The sequence below is a fragment of the Myotis nattereri genome, assembly GCF_964212035.1.
Source record: "Myotis nattereri genome assembly, chromosome: 3".
Taxonomy (NCBI): domain Eukaryota; kingdom Metazoa; phylum Chordata; class Mammalia; order Chiroptera; family Vespertilionidae; genus Myotis; species Myotis nattereri.
In genome coordinates, this window is record NC_138077.1 from 206,272,631 (window position 1) to 206,294,046 (window position 21,416).

A 21,416-nucleotide genomic window follows, 5' to 3' on the forward strand; every position below is an offset into this window, starting at 1 on the left:
AAGGCCCTGCAGGGGCGGCCCTTGGCCACACCCCACATTCCCCTGGATACCCCTTGAACAGCCCCTCTTCTGTGCTGCACTTCCCTCTGCCCCACGCATCTGTGAGCTTGTCCCCACTCACTCAGCTATCATGTCAAATGTCACCTCCTCTCCCTGCCTCCCTGCCGCCCCGGCCACAGCCTTCAGCCCTCCATGCTGAGCGCTCATCTCAGCACCATGGAGAGTTCATTCCCGGCTGGGTGGGGTGCGCTGCCCGCAGCCCCCTCTAGACAAGGGACTCTGTGGGGACTGGATCGGCCTGTCCCGTTCACCCAGGCCCCAGGGCCAGAGCAGTGCTTTCCACGCAGAAGCTCGGTGGAGAAATGTTAAACACATGCGTGGAATCAGTCCACTGTGCTTCGGTTCTCAAAAAAATGTTAACATTTATTTTCTTGTTTAATTCTCACAAGTGCTTCAGGGGAGAGATGATCTTAATTTTCTGGGTGAAGAAAATAAAAACTGAACTTGGTAGGGAAGTAGCCAGCTGGAGTCCACCCAGACGATAGCAAGGGGAGAGACTCGAACCCGAGTCTTCTGATTCTACCTGCACACCCCCCCCCCCACACACACACACACACACAACTACACACAGAGATCAGCCCAGGTGCTGAACCTGGTTGGTGCTCAAGGTGCCCTGTGCTGAGCGGGCCATGGCCTGTGCCCTCTCCTCGGCCCCAGAATAATGTTGCTGGGCAGGAATGATGCCAGTGGTGGTGATGACGAAGCATCAGGCACCGTTCTAGGCACCTGACAGATACATAAACTCACTGGCTGCTCCCATTCACTCTACAAGGCAGGTCTTGCTCCCATCCTGTGGACGAGGAAAACAGGCACAGAGAGGCGTTAGCTTACGTGCCCTGGCAGATGCAGGACACAGGGTCTACCAGCCAGCCCAGCGCTCTGCTCCTCCCGCATGCTTATCTCAGGCTTCATGCCTTTGTGCCCTCGGGCGATCCTCAGGCAGCAGAGCTATCCCCATTTCACAGAGGTGGGAAACAGGCTCCCAGAGATGGCGAAGGATGCTCAGCTGTTAAGTGACAGAGCCACGGGGCAAACCCAGGCTCGGTTGGCTCCAAAGCCAGTGCCAGAATACCAGGCTCTTCTGCTGCTCGAAGCCTGGTGCAGGAGAGACAGCTGCACCTGCTGGAGAAGGGGGAGCCCACAGCGGCCCCCCGAGATGCCGGGGCGGAAGGGAAGCTGCTGGCTCTACTCTCAGCAGAGCAGGTGCCTCATGCTTGGAGTCAGGCGGGGCCAGCGCGTGAACCAGGGCTTTCTGCCCTCGCCGCATCCATCTCTGGTTCCATCCCCAAGACCTGCTGAGGGTGCCAGAACCACCTTCTGCCCTCAGACCAGGGGCCCAGGTTGCAAACAGATCTGAGCATCAGAATGCAGAAGGCGGGGACCGGATGGAGCCCAAACAGATGTCAAGTTCAAAAGAGAATCGCAGGGAAACAGTGACAAATGGGGGATTCAGCAGAAAAGCATCCAAACAGCAGGAGAAAAACAAAGCCAGATGGGCCCGGCCTCCCTGACCAGCAAGGCGGCTGCTGGCCTGCACCGGGAGGGCCTGCCCGAGTGACCCTGCCCAGCCGCCTTTGTGGACAGCATGCCCTTTGCCTGGAATGCCCTCTCTCTATTACCCCCCTCCCTCCCACCCTAGTGCACAATCTGCTCCCACTGGGACTACCGCACCCCACTCTCTTGGTGTGTAACCCACATGCAAGCTCATCCTTGCTCTGGGCACAAGACTTCACAGTTGATCGGGCAGCTCGCTCACAGTCACTGCCTCAAGGCGCCCTGATGATAACCTGGTGAGATGAGTACCGTGATTCCCATTGGACACATGTGGCTCAGAGAGGGCAAGTGCCTGGCCCGAGGTCACACAGCTAGAAACCGTGAGAAGTAGAAATTTGAGACTAAGCCCAGCGCTCTGGGCAGCTAAGTGCTGGGCACACAGTAGATGCTTAACAAGGAATAGGCGGATGAAGGGGGTCAGTGAGGTTAATGCCACTATTTCTTTTAACCCAGAATTTTCTCCTTCTGGGTTTCTGGAGTTCCTCGGGGTCATCCCACAGTCTGAAATCTCTGCAGGGAGGAGAAGGGGAGGGGACACGCACACTGCTTTGTCCACTCTGATGTCACACCAACCCCGGCAGGCAGGCCCGATGGCCTCTAGCTTCCCCACTGGACTTGGCTGCCGCCACTCACCCGGGATAACCCGGCTTTCCCTCAATCACAGGCCAAGTTCACCTCTGATAAGGCCCAGCAGGGAGCACCCTCGTCCCAGGGTGATGACGTGATAGCACCGTGTTTTACAAGCTCACAAATCCCCGATAAGAGCTGGCCAGTTGGCTGGCTCCAGAGAGATAAGGAGCTGCCCACCCCCTCCCTGGCGGAGCACCCAGGCCCGGGGAAGAAAGACGGGGCCAGAACTGGCGTAGGATGAGTCTCTTCTCTGGCCCCACGGCCCCTCAGGGCCCCAGCAGGCAGACACCACCACGACCCACAGGATGGCCCATGGGCCCCACTGTGCAGATGAAAGGAGGTGAAGGGAATTGCTTCCTTAGCTGGGGATCCCCCATCAGGGATTTGGGTAAATGTTTACTGAATGCTTACTGTGTTCCAGGGGCTGGGCTGAGCACATCACACTCACACACACACACACACACACGCCCCTTCACACCTTTGCTTACAACACACCCGGGGGTAGCTGTGCTCATATCCCCAATTTGTGCACCAGAAACTAGAGTCTGAAGACACCAAGGGGTGTCTGCCGGGTGGGCTCTGAGGAACACACCACGAGACCAGAGCTGTGTACGGGTTTCTCGGGGTGTCGGGGCCGGCCGGCACCGGGAGGCATGCAGAAAGAGGAACAGGCGGAGGGGAGCTGGCTGCGTGTCTCCGCCTGTCCCACTGGGGCTCCTGGAGCTGAGAGGACCCTTCACAGCTGCCCTGACTTGAGGCAAGAAAGCAGGGCTCCTGTCCCCATCCAACAGCACTGGGTGGGGCTGCCTCTGGGAAGGCTCAGCGTTGGGTTAGGTGGCGGGCTTCAGGGCTGTTGCTGAAGAAATGTTCTGCCACGGGCAGCACCTGGGGAGAGGGGCCTGGGACCCCCAGGGTCAGCCCCCTGGTTACAAGTGACCCCATCTTCCCAAATAAACTTAGGATCTAAATTTAGTTAGTTAGTTAGAGAGAGAGAGAGAGAGAGAGAGAGAGAGAGAGAGAGAGAGAGATAGAGATATTAACAGAGCAAGTGGGAGATACTTGCTTCAAAGGCAGGCTACTTGGGCTTCTAGGCCTGGATCTGCCCCTGCCCAGCTCTGGCCTAAGCTTCTAGTTAAATTCGGGGATGGGCCCAGCTGGCCCCCCTGGTTCTCTGTCCTGTTCCTCACCCAGGGGAGCCCAGGGGACAGCGCCCATCATCTCTGACCCTTGCAGGGATCCCCACCCCCTCACCCTGCAGCAGCTGAGAGCCTGTGGGGGCCACATCACCCAGAGCCACAGGCCAGGCCAGGGGATGCATCAGCTCAGCCAACTGAAAGGCAGTGGTTAGGGGTAAAGTCTCCAGGGGCAGCCAACCCAGGTTCAAATCCCAGCTCTGACACGTTCCAGCTGTGTGTCCCCCAGCAAGTGACCTCACTTCTCTGTGCCTCAGTTCCCACCCGTAACTGAGAACCGTAACAACGTCACCTTCCTTTTGGGGAACCCGAACTGACACATAAAGCAGTCAGCACGGTGCCCGGCACATAGGAAGTCCCAGGACATCGGCTGTCACCACCACCACGGCCACCCGGCTGAGGGTGGCGCCCGCATGGCAGGTGAGAGGTCTGTCCCAGCCTCTCTCGTCCCCCTGACAACTTCGAAGGAAGTCCAAGTTCCAAAATGTCACGGTTAATAATTCACCTTCTCTGCCTTCTCTCCCTCGCCATATATTTATACGTGTTTTGTGAGGCTGTGGTAAAGAGCCCCGCTCCCAGCTAGCGACTCAGCCTCCCCTGCAGTGATCTAATCAAAAGCCATATTTTACCGGCATGTGCTAACCCAAAGGCCATATTTCATGGGGGGCGATCTAATCAGGAAACTGTATTTGCAAGTGGGGATCTAAATTCATGGTTATATTTCATGGCTGGAGATCTAATCGCGGGACAATATTTTATAGCAGGGATCCAATCCCAGGGGGAGATTTCACGGGTGGGAGATTGGAGCAGTCCAATGTGACTTTTTCCTCTTCTTCTTTTTTTCTTTTTAAATGTATGTTTCAGGGAAAGAGAAATTATCCTAGCAAGCCAGAGCCTTGCCAGCAGTTAGGTCACTGCTAATGAAAAGCAGAGTCTTTGCTAAATGATGATTCTTCTAGCCTCTCTGGTATCACAAAAATCTCTTGAGGGGGACATATGTGGGTTTGCAAGGGTTGGTCTCAAATCTAGGAGGGATCTCCAGATTCAATGTCCAAGCAGGACTGTAATCCTCATTCATTCATTTATTCTTCCATCCATCCATCCATCCATCCATCCATCCATCCATCCATCCATCCGACAAATATTCTGAATGCCTGCTTAGTGCCAAGAACTTGGAATCGGTGATCCAGAGGGGAACAAGAGATCTACTACTTGTTAGACTGAATGCTTGTGTCCCCCCCACCCCAATTCATATGAGGAAGCCCCAAGCCTCCCAATGTAATAGTATTTGGAGGTGGGGCCTTTTGGAGTGATTAGGTCTGGATGAGGTTGGAGCATGGGCCCCCAGGATGGGATTAGTGTCCTCATAAGAAGAGAGACACCAGCTGAAACCGGTTTGGCTGAGTGGATGGAGCGTCGGCCTGCGGACTGAAGGGTCCTGGGTTCGATTCCGGTCAAGGGCATGTACCTGGGTTTCGGGCATATCCCCAGTGGGAGATGTGCAGGAGGCGGCTGATCGATGTTTCTCTCTCATCGATGTTTCTAACTCTCTGTCTCTCTCCCTTCCTCTCTGTAAAAAATCAATAAAATATATTAAAAAATAAAGAAGAGAGACACCAGAGTGCGCTCTCTCTCTCTCTCTCTCTCTCTCTCTCTCTCTCTCTCTCTCTCTCTCTCTCTCTCCCATGTGAGGACATAGCGAAAAGGTGGCCGAATGCAAGCCAGGAACTGCACCAGCTGGAACCCTGGTCTTGAACTTCAAGCTTCCAAAACCATGAGAAATAAATGTCTGTGGCATTTGGTTATAGCAGCCGAGCTGACTGAGACACCACCCTTACCATCCAGATAGCGTTCTGACAGGAGATGAAGGTCGCCAACCAGTAGTCACAGAGGGATAATGCAAGTAGGAGAAGTGCCCTGCAGAAAGGGGGAGGGCTGTGGACGTGTAGACCCCAGGCCGGCAGGGAGACCTCCCAGGCCGGCAGGGAGACCTCCCTGGCCAGTGCCATGGGGACAGGCACCTGGAGGAGGAGCAGGAGCCGCCCAGGTAACATTAGGTGGGGTCAGGGAGACAGTGAGAGAAGGGAAGCGAATTCTAGGTGATTCTAGGTAACAGAAGAGGCAGTGTAAGCCTCTGAGGTTCGATGGAGCCTGTTAGGTCAGAGGCCCAGAGAGAAGACCAGTGGCCTGAGAGGAGGCTGGAGAGGTGGACAAACCCAGGCTGCTGGGGTAAAGATCCAATCCTGACACTTGGACACTGTGGGACCTGGGGGCTCAGTGCGTGAACTGGATTGGGCTGCGGGTGCCTCATCTGTAAAATGGGACCATAACAGTATCGACTTCAGAGGATTTTGAGCTTGTTTTTGGTATAAACAAAAGCATGGCACCAAAGCCTTAGGGGAGGGCCGATTAGCATTTTTTAAAGACACTGCTAGCGGCTCCTTGGAGCATGGAGTCCAGGAGGATGAGAAAGGAAGCAGGGATCCAGCTGGGACGCTACTGAGGGCATTCAAGGGAGGGAGGCTGGGCTCTGCGGTCCAGGAGGAAGACAAGGGAGAGGGAGCATGGAGTGACTTCCAGGTCCTTGGCTTTGAGATGGACGGTATCCATCCCATTCCCCCATAGTTCTAGGGGAGGGAGGAAGAAATGGAAAGAGAGAGCGAGAGGGAGAGCGAGAGAGAGAGAGCCTGAGACTACAATCCACTTCCCAGTCACCCAGCAGCTCTCCGCTGGGGCGAGATTTACAAGCTCCCCTCCCTTCTGCCTTCCTCAAATAGCTTTGCCTTCCCCAGGCCGATTTTGAGTGAATCAGTCTCCCAGGTAGAGAACAGGAAGATGTTCCCACACAATAAGTGTTTGGGGACGGGGAAATGAAGGCTTCTGGGGAGCTTAGAATTCTCATTTAAATACCACAGCTCATCACTCCCCTCATTGCCAGCACACGTCCGCAGCCATCTCTCAGATAATCTTCCGAAAGGCATGATGCTTTGTCATCCTGCAAAGCACTTTCACCCACTTTGTTTCACCTGATTCTCATAAGAGCCCCCGAGGGGCAAATAGCCGCAGACCTATTTTATGGAGGGAGAGACTGAGGCTCAGAGACAGGGAATGACACGCCCGCTATGGAGACGCAGCCAAGTGGCAACAATGATGACAGCAGCAAATGCACACTGAGCCCTTGTTCTGTGCCTGGCACTCTGAAGGCAGTTTTAGACACTTGGATTTACTCACCCTTACAGAAACTCTTTGATAGGTCTTATTAGCATCTCCATTTTCCAGAGGGGGAAACTGAGGCACGTGGGTACAAAGTTGCTTGCCCAAGGTCACATAGCTGGTAAGTGGTAGGGCTGGGATCCTGACCCGGAAGTCTCACTCCCAAATCTATGTTTAGCCACCGGGTTATATGCTCTCACATTTAGGAAGAAGGAATTCTGCTCAGAACTGCCCAGCGTCCGTGTAACAATACTTCCGCTGTGTGGACTATACAAATGTTCGGTTTAAGCGCCTGAGAAAAATGCCGTAAGGAATTACAAATCTACATGGATCCCGCTGCCTGGAGGGCCAGGGGTCGGAATATGCTTGCTTCATGTTTCTCCGTGATTGCTGACTTTATATTTGGGAACCATTTCGAAGCTTGGCCGGGGGGTATATTTCTCAGAAGGTCATAGAAATAAGCTTCCAGCTTCCCAACCCACATCCCAGAGACGGACAGAAGGATGGACTGGTGTGACCTGACATTCTGCTAGTCCCGGATCCTGGATGCAGCCCCCGGAGGGGCCTGTCGGTCCCACACACTGTCCAGTCTGTGGGGACACCTTTATCCCTTTCTGCAAGGGGGAGCCAGGAGCAAGAACCACCCTAGGCTCTGGAGATGTACAGAGATGGGTTCTAATGTCTTAAAATTAACATAGAGGATCAGACGGTTAAACACATCTATCTATAGAAAACCCTAATATGCAAATAGACCGTACAGCAGACCAACCAAACAACCAGTCACTATGATGTGCGCTGACCACCAGGGGGTGCGTGTGCAGGCTTGGTGGGTGTTGGCAGCAGGTGGCAGAGTGCAGAACATGGCGGGTGTCGGCCGTGGTGGAATGGTGGAACAGGTGAGTGGGGGTGCCAGACCAAGGTGGAAGCGCTGGCCACTGTCATTGGGGTGAGCCTCTGGTGGTTACTGAAAATTCTTTGCTCCAGCCGCTGCAGTCCCACCGGCGCTTGCACCCACTGCCGGCGCCCAGTACCAGCCCTGATCACTCGGTGCCATCAGTAGGTGCGAGGGGTGGCTACTGGCCCCAATTGCCACTCAGGGTTTCTCCACCTCCCCCTGCTCCATCAGTGGCTGCAAGCTGGGGCCAGCGCTGTCATCGCGTGGGAGCGGTGGACAGCGGGAGTGGGGCTGCCAGCAGATAGGGGACCAGGGGCTGCAGCTGGAGGGGCCGCGACCCGCCCCTATGCCCACCACAGCCTAGTGGCCCACAGTTCCTTTCAAGGTGCACGAATTCTTGTACTGGGCCCCTAGTTGTATATAAGACAGAACACACATCCCATATAAGGAGTATATGGTGGCCAACTGCCATGTGGGAGCTGGGTGAGGGAGCATGCGTGTGTCCAACCACCCATCCCCACTGCAGGAAATACAGGTACAGACCGTCCTTCCACCTGCGGGAAGACACCAAACAAAACTTGGTCTGGGGCCCACCCAGTGTGCCTCAGTGGATGAGCGTCGACCCATGAACCAGGAGGTCACAGTTCGATTCCCGGTTGGGGCACATGCCCTGGTTGCTGGCTTGATTCCCAGTGGGGGGCATGCAGAAGGCAGCTCATCAATGATTCTCCCTCATCATTAATGTTTCTATCCCTTTCTCCCTCTCCCCTCATCTCTCCAAAATCAATAGTAATAATAATAGTAATAATAATAAACATTTAAAAAACACATTGGCCTGGTTTCTGCTAGAGGGTAAGGTTCCTGCCGCCCACATCTTCTCATCTCTGGGCAGCCCGGTGTGCCCTCCCTGCAGGACAAGAGCCGTGTGGCAGGACAGCCGGTCGCTGACTGCAGCCTGTGGCTGGTGGGAGCCCAGAGATGTGTCTCATTTAAATCTTGTTCAAGGAAAGTGATGGAAGGTTCAGAGGGATTCATTTACAGGGAAAGACTAGAGGAAGTAACTGTGTGCAGTCTGGCTTAACCATGACCAAGGTTGCGACTTTGGGGACATGTCCAAACACTGGAAGAGAGTGGAGACCCTGGGGAGGGGGGGAGGGGAGGCCGGTTTGGTCCTGAAGAAAGAAAAGAGGGGGAAGGAGGCCAGGAATGACAGCAAAGATGAAACTGGGATCTCCCCATCCTCCCTGAAACACTGGCTGACGTAGGTGCTCATCCGTGTGAAGCCCGAGCCTGGAACGCTGGATGGACATGATGCCCTGGAATGGGCTCGGCCTGATGACATCTGCTTCTCAGGTGGGGAAACTGAGGCACAGACAGGGAGGGTTGCTTGGCTGATGAGGATCAGAATGGGAACCTATGTTGGCCTGACCATTACGCCGAGTCACCCTGCGATCGCTTGGACTATTATTCAGCAAATCCGCCCTTTCTTGGTGGGCAGAGCATGCTGCCCCACTCACGGATTTAGGGCCTGGTCACGTGACTTGCTCTAGCCAATGGGCTTGGGCCGCGGGACTCACCCTCTTTCTCTCTGCCTTCTCCACGAGAAGAGCATTTCTCAGGAGTTGCTTCTCCCTCAGCCGGGACCCCAGAATGAACACACTTGCGGCCGGGTTGAGCCCCACCTGCAACCTGTCGCTACACCTCCGGGAACTGCCCACCAGAGCCCAGCCCCCCGGATCCCTGACCCCCACCCAACCACAGATCCATGCTCAGGAGCACAAATGATGATGCTTAAAGCCACTGAGGTTGGCGCTGTCCGGGCTCATCTCTGACCTCATGCCCATTGGCACCAGATGCATGTGATTCTCATTGTGTCTATGTTCTTTTGATTGCCACATACCTGGTTCATGTGCATTTGCTTTTGTCAGCTCTATTGAGGTATTCACAGATACGGCCTGTTCTCCTGGCATCCGCACCTTCATGGGGAAGGCAGAGCCCCCAAATCTCAGAGATGGATGGTGCCTCAGTGAATGGAATGAAGCCATGGAAGGAAGCACCTTTTTATGTATTTATTTTTAAAATATGTTTCTATTGATTTTAGAGAGAGGGGAAGGGAGAGGGAGAGAGAAAGAGAGAGAGAGAGAAACATCGATGTGAGAGGGAAACATCGATCGCTTGCCTCCTGTACGTGCCCGACCAGTGACTGAACCCACAACCTGGGCATGTGCCCTGACCGGGAATCAAACCGGAGACCTTTCGGTGCCCAGGACGATGCTCGACCAACCGAGCCACACCAGCCATGGCTGCGGCATCTTTATTCTACTATCCGTGGGGAAACTGAGTCTCAGAGAGGGTGTGTAGTAGAGCTAAGCGGCTTGACTCCTCACTTAGTGCTCTGTCCCCTGCCCATGGCGCCCTCAGACCTTGGGGAGGAAGCCTCTTCACCAGCCAGCGGGTCTGACCTCGAGCACAAGGCGAGATGATGCCTCGGCCAGGGAACCACCGGCCGCCTCTCGGGCGCTCCCGGGGCTGCTGCTAGGACAGTACACAGGGGTCAGGTCTCGCTATTGGAAAGCAGCATTACGGAGGGGAGGGCAGCAGGCTGGGGAGGGCGGGCGGCTCCGTGTGATCTTGGGCCTGCGGTCAGCAGCAGGTGAAAGGGATGAGGTCCCACCTGCTGGGTTAGGACAGTGGCGGCAGCTATGTCCCTGGGACTCGTGTGACTCACCAGTGCTATGGAGAGATTATGCAGGGGGAGGGGACAGAGAAAGGGAGTAGGAGGGGCTATTTAATAGAAAGGTCAGGAAGGACCCCGCCGAGCTGTGACATTAGTGAAGGGACCGCCAGGAGGTGAGGGCGCGAGCCAGGCCTGTGGCCACCGGGATAGAGGGTTCCAGGCAGAGAGAGGAAGGCCCGGCCCCGAGTCCGCAGTGCGCTGCGGCTCTTGAATGCCAAGGAAGCCAGGGCAGCCAGTACAGTAAATGCCTCATAATAATAATAATTATAACTATTAGTAGTAGTAGTAATTTATTACTATGCATTAACATAAAATGTAATCTGGGCCTGAAAGGTGGGATCTGAGTTTCCAACTCCTCACCACCTTTAGGTGGTCCTGCCTTCTCAGGGACCCTCCCCCCCAGGAGGTCTCCTCACACCCCACCATTCCTGCCTCCCCAGGTTTAGCATCGGCCCTACCCTGGCCAGGGGCACCTACTCATCCACCAAGACACAGTGCCCAAGGCCGGGGACAATGTTCTCATTGTGGCTCCTTTTATAAGCGGGGGGGGGGGGGGGGGGCGGGAAATCTTATATAATAAAAGAGTAATATGCAAATTGACTGAATGGCAGTCTGACCAGTTGGCAAGGGGCAGGACCAGTGAGCAGGTGGCACCAGGCCAGCCAAGGCACAGGCACGTGCCAGTGGGCAGAGGGAGGGGACAGCGATGGTGGGGGCGGGGCTGGCTACTCACCAGCCTGCCCCCTGATCAGCCCACCAGTCGCCTCCCGCAGAGGGTGGCCAGACTGCAGCTCAGTCAGACATCCCTTGAGGACTCCCGGACTGTGAGGGGGTACAGGCTGGGCTGAGGGACCCCCTCAGCCCCCACCACAGTGCATGAATTTTTGTGCACTGGGCCTCTAGTAATATAATAATAGTGAATATATAACCATGAATCCAGCCTGGATCATGTTTGCTTTTAGACCGGTGTGGCCATTAAATATACATTGCAATGATTTTCTAGGGAGGACGGGGCCCACAGAGAACAGTGCTGGGCTCCTGAGAGTCCACAGGCTCCTCTCTGCGGGGTGGGGGGCGGCTTTGGCTGCCCTCAGGCTGCCCCTGCCCTCCGGGACCTGGGAAGGCTGTCTGTTGAGCCGCCCTGAGCCTCTGCCCCCCTGCCGCCCCACTGACTGATGGAGCCCCGTCCAGCTAGGCCAGCGACCGGGACCAGCGGCCTGCTGCGTCCTCTCCCCACTCCCACGTCTCATTCCTGCAAACCGTCCACACTAGCCGCGCCCGGAGAGCTGCGGCCTCCATTTCTCAGTGAGCCCCCCTTCCACCCCTTAAATCTGGGGAAGCAGCGATTTAATATTAATATTTATTCATGTACTCAATTCCTTCCCTGTTAAATAATTTCTCAGCTGTCGGAGGCTTCTGGAGGCTAATTTAAAACAGGTGTCACGGTTATCTAACTTACGCCCTCAAATTCTCAAAGAGAAGGGGTGGGGGGACCCGGGGTAACATTGGCAGACCTCCTCCACGGGCAACCCCAGGGCGGGAGGCAGGAGGTGCCCTGATGGCTGGCTGGAGAAGCGGACACCAGGCTTAACTCTAAAAGGGAGGGGGGGGGTGGGCAGGAAGGGGAATTGGGGAGAAAGAGAGAGAAAAGGACTTTTGAGGTCTTGCTGAACAAACCACACACACAGAATAATAATAATAATAGAAGAATAGCTAATACTTGCACAGAATTTAACATGTGTCTGGCGCTCTTTCATGCATTTTACAGATATTCACTCACTTAATGCTTATTCATCCCCATTTCACAGGTGAGGAAACTGAGGCAGCACGAGGTCAGATGACTTCTCCGTATCACATGACAGGAAGGGGGATCAGGGATGTGAACCCAGAAAACCCCACGTGTGGCTGGAACCTGAGTCTCCCTCTCGGTGGCCGAGGCCTCTCTGAGGTTCCACGCCCTCACGTGTAGACGGAGGAAATCAGGCTTAATCCTTCGCAAAGGGGCAGCAAGAGGGTAAGCCCTGGGCAGGCCTGGCTGTGTGCACCCTTGGCCTGGCTACAGCAGGGCAGCCAGAAATGGGTGGAGGTTTGCCACGTACCTGGTATTCAGGAGGCATCCCCACCTCCGCTCTCTTTCCGGGTTTCTTCTCTCTCCCCCGCTGTCTGCTCCCGCTCTTCCTTTCTCCTCCTTCCCAACAACCTCCCACTTCAAGGTTATGTTTGTTACAGCTGATTGAAATCTAGTGAGGGCCCCAGCCCGGGCCAATGAGAGCTGGCAAAACAAAGGAGACACGTGTCCCTCCGTGGCTGCCTCCACACCCCACCAACCAGCAATCCCAGGCTTGCTGACTCTCCCGGAGTCTCCCCCTACCCTCTGCCACTTTAGATAACTCACCCCTGCCCCCCGAGAGGTTCACATGCAGATGTTCCTGGTCTGCTTCACCCACCAAGAAGCTTGACCGGCTACGGGACACGCGCTGAAGACCACAGGCTTATTGAATGTTGCTTTTAAAGGTCAGGTGCCACCTTCCTCTGCTCCCCCACACCCTGTCCCATCTCTAAGACACAGGCCTCCTCCCTGCGCAGGGTCGTGGCTGTAAAGGGGGGGAATTCCCAGCTCGTGTGATGGCGAGAGAGGAGTTGGGACCTTTGATCTTTGCTCGGGCACGGCGCGAACCCATGCAGACGGACGAAGTGCAGGCCACGCCAATAAGTGTGTTTGTGAAGGGAGATGAGGCTGGGGCAAGGCAGGAATCAGCTGGGAAAAAGTCATCCGGGAAAGCGTGTGAGTGGGCAGTGGCCTGTGTTTATGTGGTTTTTTTTGCTCACGTGAGGTGAGTGCAGACAGATTCATGCGTATGCACCCATGTGTATGCCCAGGTGCACACACACACACACACACACACACACACGGCTCTTACCAGTCATCTCTGGGCATGGGCTCCGAGCTCTGTTGGGCTTTCCCCGGGAAGAGGCAAAGCCCTGAGCCCTGCCCTCCTGCCCTGGGCCCTGTGCCCATCAGAAAAGGCCCACTGACTTGATTACTGATGGCTCTTGACCCTCCAGGCCCCCAGAGCCCCTGCAATCCTTAGTTCGTGGAAGGGTGTCTACCCCCCAAGTTCACTTACGAGCTAGCTTCTTGGACCAAGCAATACATCTTCCCAGAGAAGCAGTGTCAGTAGATGCAATAAATAAAGGCCTGGTGGAAAGCCCAGGCATCGAGAATGACGAACCTCAGCAAGTAATTGAACCACTCTGCTTCCTCCTCGGTAAAACGGCATAAAAATACCCGCCAACCTCAAATGGGTTGAAAAATTAAAGGACATAATGCACGTCAAGTGGCCAGCAGCACCCCATAAGCGCGCGGTGCACCGTGGGTGTGGCTGTTGGTACCATCGCTGATGTAGCAGCTGCATTGCTATCGTTATTGATGGTAGTTGGAGCCCCAGGGTGGCTGCTGCCCAGAGCCCCTCAATGGGGGGGGGGGGGCGCACTGACAAAGTTTTATTTGCATTTGTGGCTGCTAATGATTGGAAACACTGTTTCCTTGGGAATTGCTCCATGTCCTCAATTCTCTGTGGGGACCCAGGACCTCATCCCACCTCACCCAGGAAGAGGCAGCAAGCTCTCCAGTGCCTGGGGGGAGTGGGGGGGGGGAGGGAGATGGGGAGGGTGAACACTCCTCAACTCGGGGACCTGTAAACTCTCCACACCCACGGTTAGAGGGTTTCTCCTTGGGAAATGCATTCCTGAGGGGCACCCACCATGTGCCAGGAGGTTCCCTAAAGCTCACTGTGTCCTTCGGGCCTGACAATGGGTCTGGGAGGCGGGCGTCACTGCCCCATTTTTCATGGTACCAGTGGCCACACCCACGGTGTACTGAGCGCTTATGGGGTGCTGGCCACTTGGCACGCATTATGTCCTTTAACTTTTCAACCCATTTGAGGCTGGCGGATATTTTGTCCCCCTTTTACAGAGGAGGAAGCGGGTGTCAGGGTGTTCGCCCGCCCCTCAGGTATTTGTAGCTGAGGATGCCCCCAGCCTCCTCCTGCAGTCGTCCGATCAAGCAAAGAGTTGTGCCCTTTCCAGAGTAGTTCGCCCACAGGTGGCCGCCTCACAGCCCACCCTGTCCCCACCCTCTAGACCAGCCGTGGGCAAACTATGGCCCGTGGGCCGGATCCGGCCAGTTTGAAATGAATAAAACTAAAAAAAAAAAAAAAGACCGTACCCTTTTATGTAATGATGTTTACTTTGAATTTATATTAGTTCACACAAACATTCCATCCATGCTTTTGTTCCGGCCCTCCGGTCCAGTTTAAGAACCCATTGTGGCCCTCGAGTCAAAAAGTTTGCCCACCCCTGCTCTAGACCCAGCCCACGGCCTGAGGAGCAGGAGGTCTGGCTCCTTGCCAGGCTCTGAGCTGTGTGTCCATAGTTGAAGCCTCTGGCATCTCTGAACGTCCTTCTGCAGGTTCCTGAGTCCAAGCCAGTCACCAGTCCTTCCTCCTCCTCAGGGTGGGGTGAGGGGGGCACACAGCTAGGGGGGTGAGCCCCCACCCACGGGGTGCTCAGGGATCTGGCACCCGACAAAAGTATGGTCTGTCAGTCATGATCTAGCATCAGGAGCCAGGAGCAGGGAGCGGGGAGCGGGGAGTGGGCACTGGCCTCCACCAGGGGCCCCTGAGCCTCTCCGCCGAGAGGGCCGGGAGAATTAATATTAGCACAATCACTTTAATCAGGGGGTGATTAACAGGCGCATGCATAATTCACCCACGCTCCCGGCCGCCTTGCTCTTCGCGCGCAGAGGTGGACAGAACATGGCACTGGCTCATTAGCTCTCCCTCCCCTCATCTGCCCTTCTTTGTGCTGGGGAGGCGACCTCCCGATGGGGGGCCTCTAAGGAAGGAGGATGGGGAGCACCCTCTGCTCTGGGGGCACCATGTAAGGGACAGTGTGGGGGAGCCCTCTCTCCGGTCCTCCCAGAACACTCCAGCCAAGGGAAGACCTGGAGGAGTGGTTCCAGGCTGACACCCCTCCCCGGCCATTAACCTTGGACTTCTACACCCCACCCCAGTCTCCCAATGTCCTAGGGCTGCCTTTTCCCTCCAGGGCCAACTTGCCCTGAACCCTCCATGGCTCTTTCTCTTTTCCCTCCCTCCCATCCAACAGGGCTAACTCTACACACGTACTCCCTGCTGGGTGAAATCGGGGGCCTATAATTTGTTCTAAAACCACCTCTTCAACCTGAGAGTCTACCAAATGTCAGAGCTAAAAGGGCCTATTTCCATCATGCAATCCAATCCCCACAGACGTAATGAGGAAACGGAGCCCAGAAAGGGCAAGTGACTTGCCTGAGGCTGCAGAGCACACGTGGGGCAGAGTTGGGACAGAAGTCTGATTTTTGGACTCTCAAGACAGAGTGTTTTACTCAAACTCTAGATGAGGGGCACACAGGTATGAGAGAGAGAGAGGGAGAGAGAGAGAGAGAAAGAGAGAGAGAGAGAGAGAGAGAGAGAGAGAGAGAGAGAGAGAGAACACGCAGGGAGGCTGAAACCCAGTTTGGTCATTTACTGTGTGACTTCCAACAAGTTTCTCATCCTCTCTGAGCCTTGGTCCTCTCACCTGCAATATGACAGGAATGGGCCAGGTCCCACGTCAGGGGACTGTGTGATAATAACGCAAAAAACACCTCACCTTGAGCCTCAGGAGGGATCCCCCAGAAGCAGGCCCAAGACAAGCATTCAAGTGCAAGTGGTTTATTTGGGGGGCAGGTCCAGGACACACTACTAGGGCTCTGGGGAAGCCAGACGAAGCATGCTATCAGGCAGCTTAGGCCTGTGGGTGACTGGGGCTCAGCCCCCCGGCCACACCGGGAGCCAGGGTCCAGAGTAAGCCTCTGAGTCCTCCCGCCGAGGGGAGAAGGCCATGGGGTGTTGGTGGGCAGATGGGCTGTGCCAGGCCCAGCGAGGCCCAAGGCACATGCTGGTGCCGGCAGGTGGGGATGGGAAGTGTGCTCTGCACTGGGAGAGCGAGGGGATCTGCGGGTCCTGACAGCATCAGCTCCACCATTCAACAGCTTTTTGTATAACCAGGGACGTGGGGACAGGCTTGTGGGTCTCCTTATCGGTACTCCCTGTGCCTTCAGACCCATACATTTCCCTCACTTCAAAGCCTCCATTCCAGCAGCTGCAGGAAGGGTGGTAATGAAGCATGAAGGTTTGGGACGAGATAAAAGAGGAGCTGCCCATCTGTGAAGATGCTTAACATTGGCTAAGGGATTTGAGGAACACGTGGGGTTCCTTCCCCGAAGGCGCTTAGATTCAGGGCCTCGGCTGCACAGACCCCATCATCCCAGACACCTCTGCCTTCAGCGTGCGCCCCCTGCAGGACCACGGCCGTGATGGGGCTCAAGGAGTCACAGACAAATGGGGCGGAGCTTCTGGGAGCATATTCGTATGATAGAGTACTACTCAGCAAGAAAGAGGAACAAGCAGGGAGACTCCCACCACAGGGCACCTAATAGGAAAAGCATTATGCTCAGCGAGAAAGGCCAGACCCAGAAGACACAGACTGTGCTTCCAGGTATATGAAACTAGAGGCCCGGTGCACAAATTCGTGCACGGTGGGGTCTGACTGGCCCACCCCAATGGGGCGGCGGGGGGGAGCGACTGGGAAGGGGAACCGGCTGAGGGTGGGGCATGGGTGGTTGGTGGGCTGGCCCTGTCCCCTGGTCAAACTCCCAATTAGCCTTTTATTATATAGGACTAGAGGGCTGGTGCATGAATTCGTGCACAGGTGGGGTCCAGCCTGCCCACCTCAATTAGGGCCAAACCGTCCACGGGGAGGGGCCATGGGCAGTTGGCTGGCGGGTCTCACCCCCTGGTTGAACTCCTGGTTGAACTCCCAGTCAAACTCCCAGTCCAGGAGACAACTTGCATATTAGCCTTTTATTATATAGGATTATTCTAGAAAAGGCCAAAGCACAGTGGCTGGGGAGTAGATCAGTGGTTGCCTGGGCCCAGGGATGGGAGTGAGAGGTCAGGAAGAGACTTTGGGGGGTGATGGATTTGTGCCACACCTTGGTGGTGGTGGTTTTCACACGACTGCATACATCTGTCCAGTTTCTCTCATTAAAATCGGTTAAAATCGGTGACTTTTTGGTAGGGAAATTATATATACTTCAACTGAAGCTGATCTAAAAAATAAGAAATACCAGTTTATCTCAGAATGGGATGATGTGTGGGTCAAAACACACACACACACACACACACACACACACACACACACACACCAGAGGTGTTTGACCAGTAGAGCTCTTTGGAATTGGGGAAAATTTACATTCATATCCTAGCTTTGTCCCCTTCTGAGTTATATAACTTTAAGCAAGTCTTTTCACCCCTATAAGCCTAAATATTCTTGTGTGCTATGGACTGAATGTGTTCCCCCCATATTCTATGTCAAAACCCTAATGTCCAAAGTGACTACAACTGGAGATAGGGCTTTTAGCAGATAATTAAGGAATTATGGTGAAATGAGGTCATAAGGGTAGAATCCTAATCTGATAGGACTGGTTGCCTTATAAGAAGGATCTCTCTCTCTCTCTCTCTCTCTCTCTCTCTCTCTCTCTCTCTCCTCTCTCTCTCTCTCTCCCTCTCTCTCTCCCCCACCAAGCAAAGGGCATGTGAGCACACAGCAAGGTGACCGTCTACAAGTCATGAAGAGAGCCCTCACCAGAAACTGACCAAGATCTTCCAGCGTCCAGACTACGAGAAAATAAATGTCTGTGTTAAAGCCAGCCGCTCTGTGGTGTCGTGTCAGGGGAGTCCCAGCAAACTAGGACAGCTGGGGGCACTCGTTCTGCTGTATGACTGTACGTGGTGTTATACATATTGTATAGACTGTGAGGGTAACTGAGGTGACATACACGTCCGTGCCTTGCTCCAGGACACCCAGGTGCTTAGTAAACTTTAATTATCTAAGACACCGTTTGGGGTCGATACTTTCCAGCTCAGGTAACAGGAAACCTCATCTCAACTTGGCTGAACACAGTGTTGAAAATGTATGATCTCACGTAAGAAATCCTGAGCTCGGGGAATCCTAGGGCTGATTAATTCCACAGCCCAGGCCCTCCCGGAGGCCCCACGTCTCATTTCTCTTCCTGCCCCTGCCGCCCTCAGCCTGGTGGTGCTCCTTGTGGCTGCAGGTGGCTGCAGCCATTCCAGCCATATCTGCAGGCACAGCTCTGCCCTGGGAAGAAGAGGGACGTTTCTCTCTCTGTGCCTCTTTTCCCAGAAGCCCCCTTGCGGACTTCTTCTCATGGGCCAGAGCTGTGTTAGGTGCTGGTAACTCCACCAATCACTAAGCCAAGATTGGCTTAGCCTCAGACCAATCATGACTCAGTCCGTGGAGCTGGAGGAGGTGCCACCTCCCTCGTCCACATGGAGGCAGGTGAGTCCCTGAACAAAATTAAACTCCTGGTAGGGAGGAAAAATGAGCAAACACGGTTGGGAGGTGATGACCAAGAGCATCTGTGACAAAAACAATGACGGCTTGTGTTGATGGAGTGTTTGTGGTGCCTGTTGGGAGTCATCTCATTTCTAGCGGGTTTTGTGAATCCCCATTTTACAGCAGAGGCAACTGAGGCTCAGGGAGGGAACGCCACTTGAACACATCACATGGCTGGTGAGTGGCAGAGCCAGAACGAGGATGCTCCATCTCTGAGGACAGGGCTCCTGGCCGCTCTGCTCTGCGCCCCCTCCGCACTCAGCTGCCCTGACTTATCTGGTAGCATTGCTACTCTTGCCGGGAGCTCGGCCCACCAGGTGCTTCCGGAGCGGAGCCGCGGGGAGAGCCACCCCCTCCAGGTTGCCGTGGGAAGCCTGGGCCCCTGCGTTCTGTCCCTCAGCCCCGGAATCAAGGGAGCTGGCGAGTCCTACCAAATCGCTTGCTCCCTTTCTGGGCTGTTCTTTGTACCACGGACAGATTCTCACCAAGCCTGGGAAGGTTCTGGAAAAGAAGGAGTCTTGAGGGCCTATGACCCCCGATTCCTCCGCATGCCCCACGTGACAGAATTCCCTCTGGAGCCTCCAAAGTCCTCTCTATGCGCCCACCTCCCCTCCCCAGGGGCTTCCCCGAGCAGCCTCTCCATGACACTGGCTGGGTGCCCACGGCAAGTTGGGGTGTGACAGAGGCTGGGATGGAACACAGAGCTACGTGACCCCAAGGCATGTGCCTTACCCACTAGGGGCGTGGCCTCCCGGGCAGGTCCACTCTGTTGATGCCACCTGGTCCCATCTCCCGCAGAGCAATGTCCCCCCAGCCACCCTCACAGAGACCCTGCTCCCCTCCTGGCTCACAGTGCCTCGTTTTCAGGCTTGTCTGTCACGTCCACCCCTCAGGCTGCGTGTCTCCCAAGCACCCACACTGGGGGCCCCAAGCGCTTTAGCACCGGGACCCCACTGACTACCCCTCCCCCCCTTTGCAGGACTGAGATTTGAGAGCTCGCTCTCCCAACCAAGTAAGCCACACACATTCCCGGCAATAAGCTCATTTTCCATCTTTGCTCATCAGGCGGAACTGACTGCCAGCGAGGAAGAGGAAGGGGTCCGCACCCCAGCTTGGGTGGGGGCCCAGCCCCAGCAGCGACACTGGCTAACGGGGCTACCCAGGCCACTGTCCTCAGGCAGGTGGAAGGAGCGAAGGAGGCAGATGATGTCCCCGAGGCCTTGAACCCTGGGGCGTCTTCGTGAATCGGAAAGAGCAGATGACCCCAGCACTCTGGCTGGCATCTCAGCCAGTGCCAGAAGGAGGGAAGGAGGCTTGAAAAAAGGAAGAAGGAAGAAATATCGCCTGGGCTTTCTCTTCAGTTGTTCCCAGGGCAAAAATCGAATTCCCCAGGCACAGGGATTCCGTAGTTCTCTGCTCTCCCGCTTCTCCAGCACGAACATGGGCCAGGCTCCCAAAGTTGCCTAAGAGGCGCTTGCAGACAGGCCTTAATGCAGGGCCTGCCACGGAGACCTGGCCTGGGTCCTGAGCCCTCTGCTGAGGGACAGAACCACTGAGTGAAGAGCAACTCCCCCAGAGCCATCCTCGCTCATTAAATATTCACACTGTCCTTTTGCTTCTGCGCAAGTGCACCCGCCCTGGTGAGCCCCGCAGCCTTGTCTGCAAACCCACAGAAAAGCTCCAGGCCTCCCCTTCTCCCCTCTCCTGCTGACTTGATTATAACCCCCGTGGGGCTCCCGGGTCCCCCTCAGAGCTGCCCACCTGCGCCAGGACCTGCCCCCACCCCAGCCCAAAGCTTTGTGTTTCTTACAGGTGACGCTTACGCAAGGCACAGAGACAGGTTCAAAGCCCAGCTTTGTCGCCTACCCGCTGGGTGACCTGGGGCTTATTGCTGCATTTGCTCAGCGGCAACGGGACAGAACAGGTCAGTGCTGCAGAAGGGCCAGGGTCTGATGTGACAGTGCGTGCAGGTGCCCGGCACGTCACAGGTTAATTCCGATGACGTCCCTGCGCCTTCCCCTGTCCCTCACGCAACACGAGGGGTGACTGAGGAAGAGGGTCATTGAGTGAAAGAAAGAAGGCGGCGGGCACGTTAAGTAACAGGCCTCCTGGTGCATCCAGCTGTGGTGCGGTCACGGGGATGCGGTGGCCCCGCTCTGGTCCAGTCCCTCTGTCCTCGGGACCCCTCCCCAAGTGGCGGTGACAGGGTGCAGGGAGGGTCTGTGCCGCCCAGAAACCGGGCACCGAGTAGAGCTGAGTGATGCTTTGATATCACAGCGGTTCTTATTTATGCACCGGTGTGTGTGTTCCGCGTGCTGCTAAGTCCTTAAGCTGCCCAGGACCAGCCATAAAAGCCTCTATACATCACCCTGAAGTCCCTTCCTGGGTAGTTTAAAAGAATGAGAGGTGACTTAATGGCAGTGTTAAGGATTATTATATAGAAGTTAATGGCCAGGTGCTCTTCCATGGCACGTGGGGGGACGGGGAGGGGGCTCTGGCCGCAGCAGAGACCCTCCTTGGAGTTCAGAAAGTTTACTGCGTCTCCATCCTGCCCCCCGCCCAAGGGCAGCAGGGGACCCGCTGACCCTCAAGGCGTCCTGGGCCCTCCAGAGACTCTTGGACCACGATG

At 55.4% G+C, this 21,416-nt stretch overlaps 1 protein-coding gene across 1 annotated transcript in view; it reads right to left on the reverse strand.

Annotated features, from left to right (window-relative positions):
- IGSF21 (immunoglobin superfamily member 21) overlaps positions 1-21,416 on the reverse strand; it is a 211,172-nt gene that overhangs the window by 145,586 nt on the left and 44,170 nt on the right. The window lies entirely within an intron of this gene.